The 15,343-nt window shown below is 45.7% G+C and overlaps 1 protein-coding gene across 2 annotated transcripts in view; it reads left to right on the forward strand.

Moving 5' to 3' along the window:
• Positions 1-15,343, forward strand: part of PDCL3 (phosducin like 3) — a 205,176-nt gene that overhangs the window by 22,949 nt on the left and 166,884 nt on the right. For both annotated transcript variants that reach the window (XR_010405738.1, XR_010405739.1), the window contains one exon: positions 3,703-3,929. The gene's annotated coding sequence lies outside the window, so the exon portion shown is untranslated. The remainder of the gene's footprint in view (positions 1-3,702; positions 3,930-15,343) is intronic.

Raw genomic sequence — 15,343 nt, forward strand, 5'->3', positions numbered from 1 at the left:
GAGGTGAAGAGGAAGAGAGGGAAGGAGGGAAGGGAAGATGGAAAAGGAGAGAGGTGGAAGGGGAGGGAGGTTAGAGGAGAGAAGAGCCTGTAAAGGTGGTTGGCAATTACTTTTAAGTTTGCAAATAGAACAGTAGGTGGGCAAGGGAAGCTAATTATGTCCTTTTTATCCAGGGCTTTTATTTGTTTGGAAAGGATCAACCAAAGGGAACGTTTTGTTCATTTTTGATTGATACCTAGAGTAGAGGAGACATCTGCACAGTTTTGCCTGAGCTAATGGCATACAATCAGTTTGACCCCGTGGTTTTAGGAAAAACTTTTAAATGGCAGGAGTAGAGTTTAGGAAAGAGAGTTTCTGCTAAAAGACCACAAAGCGTTATCCTTTATTGATCAGGATTTGCTAGCGGGTGTACATAAATGTTTACAGAAGCAAAGAAATCCAATGCCACTGTCATGCAGCGTCCTCTTTTGGAGACAGCAGGCCTGCTGAGTAAGCACACAAGAACTTGAGGAACTCAATGTGTACCCAAATAAAATGACTACTAAGCAAGGGCTTGCAGTTCCAAGAAGCAATCTCTGGCTGCATGCGTGGCTGCAGCAATGTAAATTAGCCCCTGCCTGGCGCCTGTGAAAAATCAGGTCAGGACCAGGAGTCACCATGAGGCCTGTCTGAAAGGTGCATAATGAACTTATCCTTTCATCAGGACAAAGTATCTTTCTAGTGTCTTTCAAGTGTCTTCTTGAGGTGGGTAAAATATAGGCAATAATACTATAGGCCTCACAGGGCTGTTATAAAGGTTAATATTATAATACAAATGAATATTTGTATCTTGCTTAGGACAGGGCCTCACACACAGTAAGCACTAGGTAAGTGTTTATTACTTGAACTCATACATCAGGATATGGAGTTCCAATTGCTACTGCTTCCCACCAACATACCACAAATCTAGTGGCATGAACAATCACCCTTTTATTATGCTCACAAATTCCGTGGATCGTGACCATGGTGGTGGTCCCGGCTTGCCTTTGTTCCCCAATGTTGGTCGGTGAGGAAGACTCATGCTGGGAGGGACTTGGGTGGCTGGAGCTTCTTCACTCACATGTCTGGGGCCAGGTGGGGGTGGCTTGAAGGTTGGGCTCAGCTGGAGCACCTATTCATGTCTTGGTCATATCCCGGTTTTGCACATCCTGATAGCTGGGTTCTGGGAGGAAGGGTCCGAAGAGCAGGTAAAGACAGCTAGAAGGACGCGATGTAGCCTTTTGTGACCTAGCCCCAGAGATCTCAGGGAGTCACTCCCATTACATCATATTGGTTGAAGCTCTTGCTCACCAGCTCAGAATTAAGGGGAGGTGATATAGATTCTACCTCTTTATGGTATATAATGGGACAGGAGAGCCTCAACAGCCCCATTAGCTTTGGTAGTTCCCACTGCATTGCTTGAGTGGGCAGAACTGTCCCCCGGGATTCTTCCAAAAGAGCAAAAGCCCTGGGATGACGTTCATCACTCCCACTGGGTGGGCCTTGCTTAATGGAATCTACAAATCAGTGCCGCTTTCCATAGGGATTGGGGTGCAGGACTTTCAAGTGACTTTCAAGGCCACAAAGCCAGGACCAGAATCTTGTTCTCCATTTACTGCCTTCTAGCACAGTGGCCGATATAGCCCATTACCTGAATTTGGTGCTGAGTTGCTATTGTTATCCCACTGAGGTTGCCTGCACTCCATTGTTTTAATTACAGGCTGTTATTTCATTTAAAAAAATCAGCGATAGGTTTAAGGGTACTGTCATTTTAAAAGCCAGACTCCTGGGCTGCAAACTCGTCAGTGAATCAGAGGACAAATGTTCCCATTGTGCTGGTTAAAAATAGGAGCTATGGAAAAAGTGACAGAATGAGATGAATGCCATTAAAGTGTAATTACATTTACTGTAAATGTGAGCCTTGGGATGAGTCTATTCTAGGCAGAGAAGCTCTACCAGATCCTGGGACGTGGAAAACCCAAGGCCTCCACTGATAACTGCTTTTATGTTTTGAATATTTATAGTGTATATTGTTACAGAGTGTTCTTACTGTCCGTTGGCCTTGTTAGGGGCATTAGAAAGTACTGTCACTCCCAAGGAAAATAAGAACCATAGAGTTCACCTTGAAACTCAGAATGTAGCTTTTCTCAAGGCAATGTTTCTATATATCTATCAATCTATATACCTATGTGTTTCTATATATCTACCTCCTGCCTCAGCAGTCAGGTGTATTGGACATATTTGAAAGGCAGGGCTTAATTGTTTGTTTGCTCATGAAAATAGCTCGTGTTTTTCTGATTTTAAAACAATGCATGCTTTCCAAATAAAATATTAAAAATATACAAAGACAGGGGCACCTGGGTGGCTCAGTTGGTTAAGCAACAGGCTCAGGTCATGATCCTGGAGTCCCGGGATCGAGTCCCGCATCGGGCTCCCTGCTCGGCAGGGAGTCTGCTTCTCCCTCTGATCCTCCCCCTCTCATGCTCTCTGTCTCCCATTCTCTCTCTCAGATAAATAAATAAATAAATAAAAAATCTAAAAAAAAAAAAAAGAAAGAAAAAAAGATAAAAATATACAAAGACAGTAAACTATTCTAAATACACATAGATAAAGCACTGTTCACATTTTGATGAACATCCTTTCAAGTCACAGTGTTTTTGTGAATTTAGAGATAGTTCTAACATTTTTGTTGTTGTTGTTAAAGCTTAGCAATATATTCTGGACATACTTTAATAAGATAGCATTACATCTCGATGTCTAGTGGCTAACTGGTATTCCATAGAATCAATATACCATAGGTTATTTATTTAATGATGAAACTAGGTGTCATAATGAGCCAAGTATTATTTTGGCCCATAGCTAAAAATTATTCCTTCACATAATTGAAAGACAAATGATATCAAGTTTATATATATTTATTATATTATAAATATATATATTTTACAGTAAGAAGCCCAACTCTATTTTTGCTTCCCAAATGGTTATCCAGTTGGGATTTATTTTTTAAAGCTTGGTTGGAGAAGTAGAGGGACAAAAGGGCTGAAGAAAACAGGGACTAAAAGGCAGGACTAGGTTCTCTTTCTCAGTCTCCTTCCCCAGCATCCTTTCTCCACATAGGAGGAGGCATAAGGGAAGCCAGGGTGGCTTAAGGTATTAACTTTTCAGGAATGTTCGCTGAAGCCAGAAATAATATTGGGACAATACCCTGAAACTTGGAACCCAAATTAGTTTCAAGGGGAATGATATACAGGATGATGTTACAAGGTAGCTCAGGTAATAGGGTTTCCACTTCCCTCAGAAGCTGCTCATCTCTACACTGAGTCACTGGCCATTGGAGCTTCAGCATCTTCATTTGTCTCTACGATGGTGTAACATTAATGCCAATACTGACTCTCTGTGGTGGTGAGCAGCACTTGGTGCCTCTGGCCTAAAATCCCTCAAGGATAGATACTGACCAGCACCTCTAAGTGTCCAGCACTCACATGGTCCCTGGCACCTAGTTGGCACTCAGAAGGCTTTTGCTGGAACAAAAGGAAATGCACTTAATGCGGATTCTGTTGGGTCTGCAATGGAGGCTAGTCACCACTAGGTGTCATAATGAGTCAAGCAAAATTTGGGCTCGTAGCTAAAAATTAATGCTTTTACTGTATTCATTTTTATGCATGCATGCATTCACTTTTTCAGCAACCATGTGTTGAGTGTCTGCTGCACGCCAGGCACCATTCTGGGTATTGGAAATCATGCCCTCACTGAGCTCCTGGGCCTGGTTGGCAAGGAAACCCCAGTAGATGCTGAGACAGGGCCAAAAACCCTGTGAAGACACACAGGACAGACACCTGATTATGCTTGAGTAATGTGACTGGCTTCTGAGAGAGGTGGCTTTGCAAATGAGTCTTGAAGGATAAGGACAGGTAAGAAGTTCAATTCATTTTTTCAAAAACATTTTCTCTTAGGGAATTCAAGGCAGAAGGGTGACCTGAAAGCTGGTCCAGGTTTTATTCCTATTGAGGACTGAACTTTTAAGCTTGTCAGGAAGTTTTGGCAAAGGTTTGCTTCTAATTTCTTTTTTACTGTCTGCATGTAAGTTGCAGTTCAGAGTTTAGATTTCTAAGTTTTCACAAAATGTAGATTTCTAAGACTACATTGAAATTCCCCTCGTTGGGCCCTGATCACTATTAGGAAACAGTGAAAGTCGGCCAGGGTGGAGAGAATTGTGTGGTTAGTACTGGGCTAGGCCAGAAACCTGGTCAGGGACCAATACCAGGTAATCTGCCTTGGGACTTACCGAAGGGCCTGACCCTATCAGAGATCAACACGGTGATGGATGCAAATGGAGTGTGCTTGGTAACAGTGAGGGCCTGAGGCTTGGGCCTGAACCCCAAAGAAATTAATTTCACTCCTGGGGGACCTGTGTCAATGGGAGAGGGCAGTCTCCAGATCATCCCTTCCTCCAGGTGGATCTCAGGCATCCTGAGGCAGTTCCTCCCCAGGTCTGGGTGTCCTGGGTGTCTATGACTGGGTATAGCTCAGTCTGCTGGAGAGCCGCATCTACCTTTCCTATATGGAGGCTGAGCCCTCTGCAATGGAGGGAGCCTGCTTTTATTCCATTCCCTGCAACTGAACTCCACACTGGGTTCCTGCAAACAGAGCTTTTGGCCAGAACCATGAGAGCTCCCAAGCTAGAGTATTCCCAACAAGATCATTGCCCAGGCTCTGTGTGAACCTTCTCGGTAGCAGGGAACTTGCCAAGACAGCCCATTCTAGTCGGTACACATAATTCTTTTTTTAAAATTGTGGTAAGATCTGCATAACATAAAATTTACTATTTTTTAAGTGTACAGTTCTGTGGAATTAAGTGCATTCACATTGTTGGGCAGTCATCACCACCATCCATCTCCAGAACGTTTTTGTCTTCCCAAATTGGAACTCTATGTCCATTAAACACTACCTCCACTTACCCCCTCCACCTAGCCCCTGGCAACCACCATTCTGCTTTGTGTCTCTATGCATTTGACTATTCTAGTACCTCAGGTAAGTAGAACCATACAGTGTTTGTTCTTTTGTGCCTGGCTTATTTCATCTAGCATAATGTCCTCAAGTCCCAGCCAAATTTAGCATGGGTCAGAATTTCCTTACTTGTTAAGACCGAATAACATTTCATTGTATATATAGACCACATTTTCTTTATTCATTCATTTGTCAATAGCTATTTGGGTTTCTTTCACTTTTGGCTACTGGGAATAATGCTATTATGAACATACATTGGTGTACAGGTATCTGAGTCTCCGTTTTCAATTCTTTGGGATATACACCTCAAAGTGGAATTGCTGGATTATATCGTAATTGTATGTTTAATTTTTTGAGGAAATGCTGTACCATTTTCCACAGTGGCTGCACCATTTTACATTCCCACCAGCAAGAAACAAGGATTACATTTTCTTCACATCCTCACCAACATTTGTTATTTTCATTTGTACACGTGGTTCTTTTAACTGAGCCAAGATCCAGTACCTTCCACCTTCTCCTGCCATTGCTCCAGGTTGTGAACTACCTGGGCTAAATCTGGTCTTCATGCTGTAAGAAAGCCATTCGTGTATTACTGGAAAGTGCTCCAGATGGTCTGTGTTCCTGGAAGGTCCCTCAGGACTGGGGACAGATAGCCCAATGTAATCTGATCCTCACAGAGTGAGGGAGGAGCACAGCTTCCTTTGTCCTGGGCACTTTGTTTATGTTTCTGCAAGGTTTACATTTGTTTTGCCAACAGCCTGGCACATGCTGGCTCATATGGAGCTGTGTCAGTTAAGATCTCCAGGCCTTTTGAACAGAAGCTGTTGTGAGACCAGGTAACTCCCAACCCATCTCATACAATTTGATTCCTTGTACTTTATGAAGCAATATCTGACATGTACAGAGGTACATATATAACAACTGTTAGGTTCATGTAAATTATGAGGCATAGTGATCAAATGAATGCCCGTGAACTTGCCGTCAATATAAGAACTAGAATATTACCAATATATTAGAAACTACTGTGGGCTTCTCCCCTGTCCTATATCATTCTCACTCCCAGAGGTAACTACTCTCCTGGCTATTTTTTTTTTTTTCCATTATTTTGCTCATTTAAAAATAGCTCCTCTATGTCTAAATGTATCACTAAACAACGTATCATGTTGTTTTACTGGTTTTTAAGCTTTATAAGTATGTTGTCTATTGCAACTTCTTTTTCCACTCAACTTTATGTTTCTGAGGTTCGGCCATGTGATCGTGTGTGGCTAGAATTCACTCATGTTTACTGCAGTGTCCTATTCCTTTGTGTGTGTCTACCACATTTTGCTTACTTACCGTTTTTTGTAGGTGAGCACGAGGGTTATTTCCAGTCTGGGGCTGTTGTAACAGTGCCACAGCTAGGTGCCCATTTATTGCTTCCCAACTCCAAATCCACGCTTCTCTGCCCTGCTTTGTGATGCTGGAGCTGGACATTGGAAACATTTTGTTGTTGTTGTTAGATTTGTCAATAGAAGGTTCTGGAGAGACATTGTAGAAGGCAAAGGCTTCTATTCTTGCTTGGTTACAGCTGTTTCCCCCTTTCTGGCTCCTGTGGCATGGTTGCCAGTAGTGTGTGTGGCATCCACGGGCTCTTACCTCCCACCAAGGTTTGCTGACACCGTGGAGAGGCTTCCTGCTCACAGCCTTGGCTCAGGCTATGTACCAGAAGTGGCTCAGAAAACCCCATGGACACCCTCTCCCTGAGCTCTGAGTCCCAGCCAAGTTGGCTCCTTTCTTGGAGCTCCTCCTTAGCCCTACAGTATTCTTTAGAGTTCTTTTATCCCTTCTCAGTAGTGAATCTCTTTTACTAGTTAATACACGTCTATGTTACACTTTCCTGTTCAAATTACCGATGTGATTTCTGTCTCCTGTTTGCACCCTGACGGATAGAATTCGCACATGGGTCCTTTGGTGCCTGAGGACTGAGGGAGGGAGACTGTAGCTGGAGGTGGCGGGTGCAGGGGTCCCAGTGTACATGGTGTCAGACTGGCTCATCTCACTGCCTCTGTGCCCTTGGAGCTGGTGGCTGGGACCATCAGGCTGGCTTTGAGCTCCAAGCTCTCAGGAAATACATACTTACTGTTGGTTTTAAATCTCAGTCATTACTGCAAAATGATCCCCCAAAGGGATCATTTTGAATGTCCAACTTTTTAAAAATACCCTCATTTGTAGCTAATAGCTAAAATTCACTGGGATTCTGGAACCATCAGCAAGGGTGGTCCAGCCATGCTCAGGTCCTATCATCTTTTGAACGATGCTCTACTCAGTCTCAGTGCCTGCCCTGGTAGGGAGAGGACAGGACTCCCAAACAAACTTTTCTTGCAGGAAACCCAGGGAGATGATGTTCTGGACAGAAATTTCCTCTCACTTTGCTTGGGGATAGTGGAGCTCTGATGTCACCAGAAGAAGAAATCTTTCATCCAGAGTTTTTGTTCCTTGTCAGCTTAAGTACCTGGACAGTATACGTACAGCCCAAAATCCATTTAGAAATTAGCTCTAGCACCCAGGCTCTGATGTCTGACAGACCTGAATTTGTATCCCAGCTCTGCCATTTACACCTGAACTGGTTGTTTTGCTCTCCGAGCTCTCTTTTCCCCAGAGCAGAGGCAATAACAGGGCAGACTTTCTAGATAAGGGTGAGCGTACAAGACTACGAATGTAAAATGCTTGTGGGGCCTGGTGTCTGACTTAAGCACTGGTTTGACTGTGGAGGTGTGGGGCGGGAAGTTGCAATAGACAACATACTTATAACATAAGGCGGGAGAGCCCAGTGTCCAGCATCCAGGAACAGAATTTGACTAGTTGGGAAGTCAGGCCTATAGGTATAGTCCTGTTAATGAATTATTTCTACATTAACATTTTCACTGAAAAAAAGAAAGAAAGGAAAACTTCTCAACCCAGGCACACGCCCAGATTTGTTAAAAGTGGACAGTAAGGTAATTTTATTGTTCACTCTGCTTTTCCATATGTTTGTAGTCTTTTGTAATAATAGAATATAAAGTTATCTGCCTAAAACAAAAGACAAATTCATCTGAAATTTTCTAGTCCTTTTCATATTTTTCATTTAGTGAAAACTGAATTTAAGGCTTTTGCTTTTTAAAAAGCTGTGTATTAAAATGCCATTTTGCATAATTATTTCCAGAAATCTGTTCTTCTGCATATAGTTTTGGGGAACCTCTGGAATAGCATTCACATGCACACAAAATTTTTAAGTTATTTTTAGGTGGTGGGCTGTGGGGTAATTGCAACTTTCTATTTTTTTCCCTATTTTTTGAATAGTTTTCCAGAAATAAGGTGAAATTTAGTAAACACACAGGGAGAAATAGAAATAAAAAAGCCTTTTCCTTGTGGAGGCCAAGGCAGCTGGGGCAGCAGAATTTGAGAGGCCACAGGGCCCTTGGTGAGGGGATTCTAAGGTAGGCGTGATTTGGACATGGCCACGGGGAGCAGGGACATTGGGCAGTGGCTCGGAGGGCCTCAGGATCACCAAGTCTTGGGTTCACCCACCACATGTTTCCCTGGACCTGTTCTGACATGTATTTTCTGCACTCACAGCCCAGACCCCAGGCGGAGCTGTCATGCAGGGAAGTGGCCAGTGAGGGTGCGCTCCACCTGGGGACTGTGCCTGCTCCCTCTGCGGGATGTTTCCTCTTATAGCCACTCACCCTGTGGAAGAAGGGGGCAGTGGAGAGCTTCAGAGAAGCTGGGGATAGGGCAGATGCAGGGAGCAGCGTCAGGAGAGGCTTCTTCTCGCGTCCTTTGCTGGCAGGTCTTGATACCCTGTGTCCTTTTTCACACAGATTGCGCTTGACTTGGTAGTCACCTGTAAACTTAATCTATTTAACAACAGTGTCCTACACTTATACAGTGCCTTAACCATCTGAAAGCCCCTTCATGGCTGGTACTACATTTAGCATAGCGTTCCTATGACCCTGTAAGTATACCCCACTTTGCAAGAGAGGGAATTAAATTTCAGAAAGATTAAGCATTCCATGGAGTTAAGCAGAAGCAAGTCTAGAGCATAAATTACTTGACTCAAACAAATGGCAAAACGTTTCTCATGTTGAATTTAATCCTTTAAATCTTTTCTTTGCTCTGGTCCCTTTGCTTGGAATATTCCTCTTCCATTTGTCTACTAAATTCTGCCTTCTCAGAGCCCAACTCTTGTAGGCCAGTCTCTTCTCTCCCATCCCTCATGGGTTTAAGAATCTGATGAATGAGCTTGTGAATGTGGGTTCTGCCCCTTAGCTATGTGGGTTCCCTGATTTCTCCAAGCTTCCATCTCCCCTGATGGAAAATGGGAATGATGAGCCAACCTGGGAGGGGGTTATGCTCAACAGAGTGGTCAGCTGGTGTGCTTTCTGGCCCCTACAAATCAGAACCTGCTGGGAGGCTTGGGGAGGCAACATCAGTCCAACCCTGTTCCTGCACAGAGCAGGTGGAGGGAACTAAACCACAAGGATGGACACCAGGAGGGTCGGGGACTCTTTGTCCCTCTCTGTACTGCTCAGGTCTTTATCTGCCACTTGGTATTGAAATCTATGTCATTGTCTCTCAAGCAGGTAATAAATGCCTGGATGTGAGGGGCTCTGCCTTTTCCCTCTCTGCTTCCTCGGAGCTTGAGAAAGTGATTTCCTGTAGTAGAGTATGGTTGTCAAGCATTAGGTTTTGTTTGTTTCTTATCCTCTCTCCTAAGTTCACGAACAGGCAGCAACTCTCAGAGTCCTTAGAACTGAACTTGGAGCCAAGGCCACAGTAAAACCTATTCAAGCGTCAAAGGGCCTTTCTTCCCTTATTGCTGTTGGAGCAGAACAAAGCTCTGTCCTGTGCACTCTACTGGCCTTAGTATCACATCTGTCTAAATGCTGACAGTTCTTCCCAGCACCAGCTGGTCTGCTGACTCCCCTTCACCATGGCAACATCTCAGTGCCCTCCCTGGCATGGGAGGACTTTGTTACTCCTGGCTGCCATTATGCACTCTCAGCCTTGTTACCTCTGCATGTGGAATGAGGTGGGTGGCCCACCCCTGTGTGTGGCACCCCTGCACCCCAAGGAGGAGGACCCAGGTTGAGGCTCCTGCCACCAAGTCTCACGGTCTTGCTTGGACAGTAATACAGGCTCATGAGTTCTGGACAAAGGGCCTGGGGGATGCTCCCTTCAGCTTCACAGAGGCCTCTGGAAGACGGAAACACTTGGTGGGCTAGGAAAGGTGGCAGAGGGGAGGGTTTTGCCCATCCTCCAGGCATTTAGGAGGCACTGAGCTGCAGGGCCCATCCACCTCTCCGGGCCAGCAGGGGCTCTATAGGGAAGGAGTGCTGGGGAAGGAGCCGGGGCTGCCCCACCAGGCACAGGGAACATCTTGCTGAAGCTGAAAGCAGTTGAGATTGCTCTCTCTGTTGGACCAGCTGGTTAGGAAAAGTGTGAGGGGGCTTAGGGGAGGGACCTTCCACCCCACAACCAGGAAGCTCTGATCATATCATGCTTTATACGGGAGGACTCAAATATAGGTGTGAGAGCCAGCGAGCGCCCATGGCCCAGGCTCTGCGGATCCATGAGCTCCGGGACTTGCAGGATGCTAACACTGCAGGCCACTGAGGAAATCAGTAGAACAATCTAACCTCTAATGTTTGAGGATGGAGGTTCAGAGAGGGGCAGTGTACTTGCCCAAGGTCACATGAGGTTAGCCAGTAATCAAGTCTCCTTGACTTCCCATCCACTCCCTTTGCTACCGCCCACCTCACCCCACCCTGACTCCTTTCTCACCCACCCTCCTCATGCTCCATTTCTTCTGTGGGGACCGAGCTCAGAGCCCAGTACTTCTCAGCCTGGGAACAGATGGCTGCAGAGAGCAGGCAGTGGGTGTGGGGGCTGAGGCCTGAGGTGCTAGGCTCCAGGCACAGCCGGGGAGATCGAGGGATCGCTGTCCTATGGACAGCAGCCCATTGCTGTTTCCCAGTGGTCCTCAGAGTCACAGACTCTCCGTCAAGGGGCCCAGGAAGGCATTTTGCACCAACTCTTCTCTAGACATGATAAAAAGCCAACAATTCCTAGAGCTTGGAATATTCATTCTGGTTGCCTCAGGCAACCACAGAACAGGTAGGCTCATCCAAACCCGAGCCTTCCTTCACTTGAGGAACCTGCTCCTCTCTGACTTAGACTATCTGCCAGGTTCCCATGTGCCCACTGAAGCCCATCTAGGTGCTTCTCAAAATCAACACACTCCAGACCCAGCCACCCAACCTCCTCTCTGGGCCTTTCCCAGGAGATGCCCCCTCCTCCCGATGACCCAGGGGGTTTGAGCCACCCCACCCATCTGGGTCACGTCCTTGTCTCTCACGTTTGCTTGGTTCCTCTACATCCTGACGCCTCCAAAGTCATTCAGATCCACATCCTTCCTTCCTGGTTTACTTCCATTTCCCTAATTGCCTTCCTGCTTCCGGTTTGTCTCCTTGCAATCGATTCTCCACAGGCCACACAATGAGTGGTCTGACATACAAACCTGATTATGTTGCTCTCACACTCTGGCCTTCCCACACCTTTCATCACTGGGCTCCAGGGGCTCTTCTCTGGAAAATAGTCCTGCCTTGGTAGCCGGGCCCACCTGACCATGGCATCACTCACTGTGTGTGTCACACTGCTTTGTCATTGCCTCTTTGTTCCACGTCCCTTCCCAACAGGGAGGGCCTAGGGGGCAGAGGAGGGTCCTTATCCTTGCGCCTGGCACAGAGTAGTTGCTCAACAATATCAATCAGAGGAGTGATGGAGGCAGGGCGAGGATCCCAAGGAAGGCCTGGTCTTGGAGGCAAGGCATCTCCCACTGTGTCCCACAGGCTTCTTTGTCATTGGAGGTTGGTAGTGTGTCTCCCTCTCAATACCTTCCCTGACAGAGCAGGCTGTCTGGCTACTATTTCAGGTGCACATTTTTTTTTCCCCCTCGGGCACATGGAAAGAAGGAAGGAGAGAGGAAATAAAGGAAGAAAGAAAAAGAAAGGATTGAATGATTGAAAGAAGGAAAGAAAAAGGCATTTCTGTGCTCTGGCTTTCCAGTTTCCTCTAGTCAGAAGATTTCAGGTCTTTAGGCCACATAGGGCTTTCTTTTTTTTAGATTTTTTTTTCTTTCTTTATTTGACAGAGAGAGAGAGACACAGTGATAGAGGAAACACAAGCAGGGGGAGTGGGAAAGGGAGAAGCAGGCTTCTCACAGAGCAGAGAGCCCGATGCAGGGCTCGATCCCAGGACCCTGGGACCATGACCTGAGCCGAAGACAGACGCTTAACGACTGAGCCACCCAGGCGCCCCACACATAGGGCTTTCATACACCCTGGGCACCTTTACCTTTATGGGCTGCTTCCTCTATAAAAGAAATATTAAAAATTATATTTTATGACTGCATTGTATAAAGGTGAATATCATCCAGGCTGGATTCATTATCTTATTTCCATTATTGTTGAGTCCTTTTTAGTTCTGACTTTAAAATAAATTAAAACTAAAGCAGTTCTGTGAGCTCCTCACAGGGTTATAGGCCTCAGGCTGCATGCTTCCTCTGCTGATGGGTGTGTCACCGTCCTGCTGGTCTTGGCGTGGGGTAGTACCTGAGCACTGTCAGAGTGACATGCCTCTTCACTGAGCGGGTTCACTCTCCCTGGAAGGGGAAGGACAGGCAGGAGCCCTCACGCCGTTCTGAACATAGAGTCAGAGAAAGCAAGGTGGGGTGTGTGCACCTAAATGCTAAATCCAGAAGCATGGAAACAAACAGATGCCATGAGACCAGTTGGCGTTTTGCCCACCATGCGTCCACGCTCCTGGCCTCTGCTGGGAGGGTGGTCGCCCAGGTCTCTGTCTGCTGTTCCCCAGGCAGGTCCCCCACCCCTCTACTGCAAACACCGTGCCTCCTCTCCTGCAGCTGCTCTCACATGCTGTGCCAATCACTGTGGAAGCTTAAACCATGTAAACATGAGCACAAGATAGAAAGGAACTAAAGGTGCAAGCTCCTTCAAGTACCTTTTGAGGGGCGCCTGTGTGTCTGACTCTTGCTTTGCGCTCAGGTCATGACGTCAGAGTTGTGCCATCAAACCCTGCTTTGGGCTCCGCCCTTAGCATGGAGTCTGCTTGAGATTCTCTCTCCCTCTCCCTCCCTCTCTGCCCCTCTCATCCCCAGCACATGCTCTCTCTCTCTAAAATAAGTAAATAAATAAAATCTTTAAAAATAAATTGAAAAAAAATCAATACCTTCGGAAAATAAAGCAGGGGGAAACAAGATTATAACGAAGGGTGCACACACACTGGAATTGGTTAGTTCTTATGATCCCCTCAACTAAAATTGTAGTTTCAAGTCAGTAAATTCTGGTAGGGTCTCCTGAGCTGAGCATCGGACTTGTTAAAAGGCTTCATAGAAGGAATTCCTTTTGGAAAGGATGTTTTGGATGAATGGAGGGAGGATGTAACTCCAGTGCTAGCCATAGTCATACAGCATGCAGACTTTTCGCTCTGGGAAGGGGGTAGTCCTGTCATCATGTCTCCACTCAAATCTCTGCTGAGCACATGTAGTGCGTTCAGGAGGTGGGGTTGTTCCCTGGTGGATCTGGATGGTCCAGAAGTCAGAATTCCTGTGAGTTCTGGTTCTTTGTGGATAATTAAGCAATGTGACTTTGGCACCCTCATCCCCTGTTTTCAATTTAGAGATGACTAATAGTAGTATTAAAAAAAATACTGGAGTGATAAAAGATCAAATCCCCAATTATGTCATCTTTTGGTTTTGATAAATAGTAATGAGTCTCAAGCTGGCAACCTTTTACCTGGAAACTAAGTTTGGCAAATCCAAAGGACTGGTTCTCCAATGAGAAGGATGGAAACTAATTCTGCTTCCATATTCATTTTTGAAACATTTCCAAGGAATGAGGATGACTTTTATTGTGTCTTCTGCCATCGGAAGCCCCTTGGGATGGACTCTTCTCTGTGGAGGCTCCACATTGGCAGACATTTTGGGGACCCTCTCCCTCCTGAGGTGCCCACAGCCTGACACTGCATAGTCAAGACATTGGGTCCCAGCCCAGAGTCAGGCCGCCCTTCTCCAGTAGTTATGTGAAAAGCCCATGTGACCCTTGGGTTGGCCTAAGGAATTGTTGAAACCAGGGGTTGTTTCAGAAGATGAGGCCATTGCCCCCTTACTCAGCCTAGTGGAGGAGCTACTCAATGCCACTTACCCTGGAACAAAAGTGACTCTTAACAGACCTAACTGCGAATCTGATGGCCCTAGGCTTGGTGTCTGGCTCCCCACCCAGGAGTGGCCAACCTTGGCAAATCCCATAGACAATGCAGATGATGACACCACCTCTTGGTTGTTGATCAGGCCTTCCCAACCATGGAGCCAACAGAGACCATGTCTAGGTGGGAGGTAACTGAACTGAACTCTTGGCAGCACCCCAACCAAAAGCTTAGGACCTGGCCAGAAATGAGAAGATCACAGGTGACGAAATCACAGACTTTCTGAGACCCTCATTCCAAAGTCAGCAAGTTGACCAAGCTGTGGATGAGGCTGCTTTTCTTTGTTGTGCATTAATATATGTGTTTGAAGAATAAAATCTTCAAGATGCATTATAAATTCCACCCTGATTCCTGCACAAACTTCGAAACACATCTCCCTGTAGCTGAGCTGGCTCCAACAATCAGATCAAGGGGTGCTTGTTCCTGTTGAAGTTTTATCAACATGAGATGGAATCTAATTTGTTCCCACTTATTCATTTGTATAAATGTTCTCTGATGTCTAAGGACACAGTAACCTGTATCTACTGCTATAATCATCTAACATTTTCAAGGTGAGAGGCCAGGGCCATTGAAAGCAGTTTATTATGAATATTGCCATCTCGACTTACTTGAATAAAATCATTTTCTAATGTAGGAGTTCTTGGCCTCCAAAAATGAAATCATTTATAAGTCATTCACTTGGTTCTGTGATTTTTCTGGGTCAGGTCACATGACCACGGGAATCTAGGGTAGTCATGTCTGCCCAAATCTGATTAATTAAATAAAAAATGGAGAAGAGATGGTAGATCACTGGAAAATCCAGGATGCTGTTGCCTAAAGAAGGTGGAGGTGATGCCGGTCAGGCTTAAACTATGGAAGCCCCCTGAAGTTGGCAAGAAGCGGAGTGGGATTCATTGTCTGTGCCTTACGCCTAACCCCATCCTCCAAAAGGCAGATACTGTTCTGCCAGACACTGAGGACACAAGCTTTGTTCCTTGCTCATTTATTCATTAAGAACTGACTCTGGACAAGGTCC

Source organism: Mirounga angustirostris, unplaced genomic scaffold (assembly GCF_029215605.1).
Source record: "Mirounga angustirostris isolate CCGP_5_RB_7025 unplaced genomic scaffold, mMirAng1.0.hap1 SCAF_10, whole genome shotgun sequence".
In the NCBI taxonomy this organism is placed as follows: Eukaryota; Metazoa; Chordata; class Mammalia; order Carnivora; family Phocidae; genus Mirounga; species Mirounga angustirostris.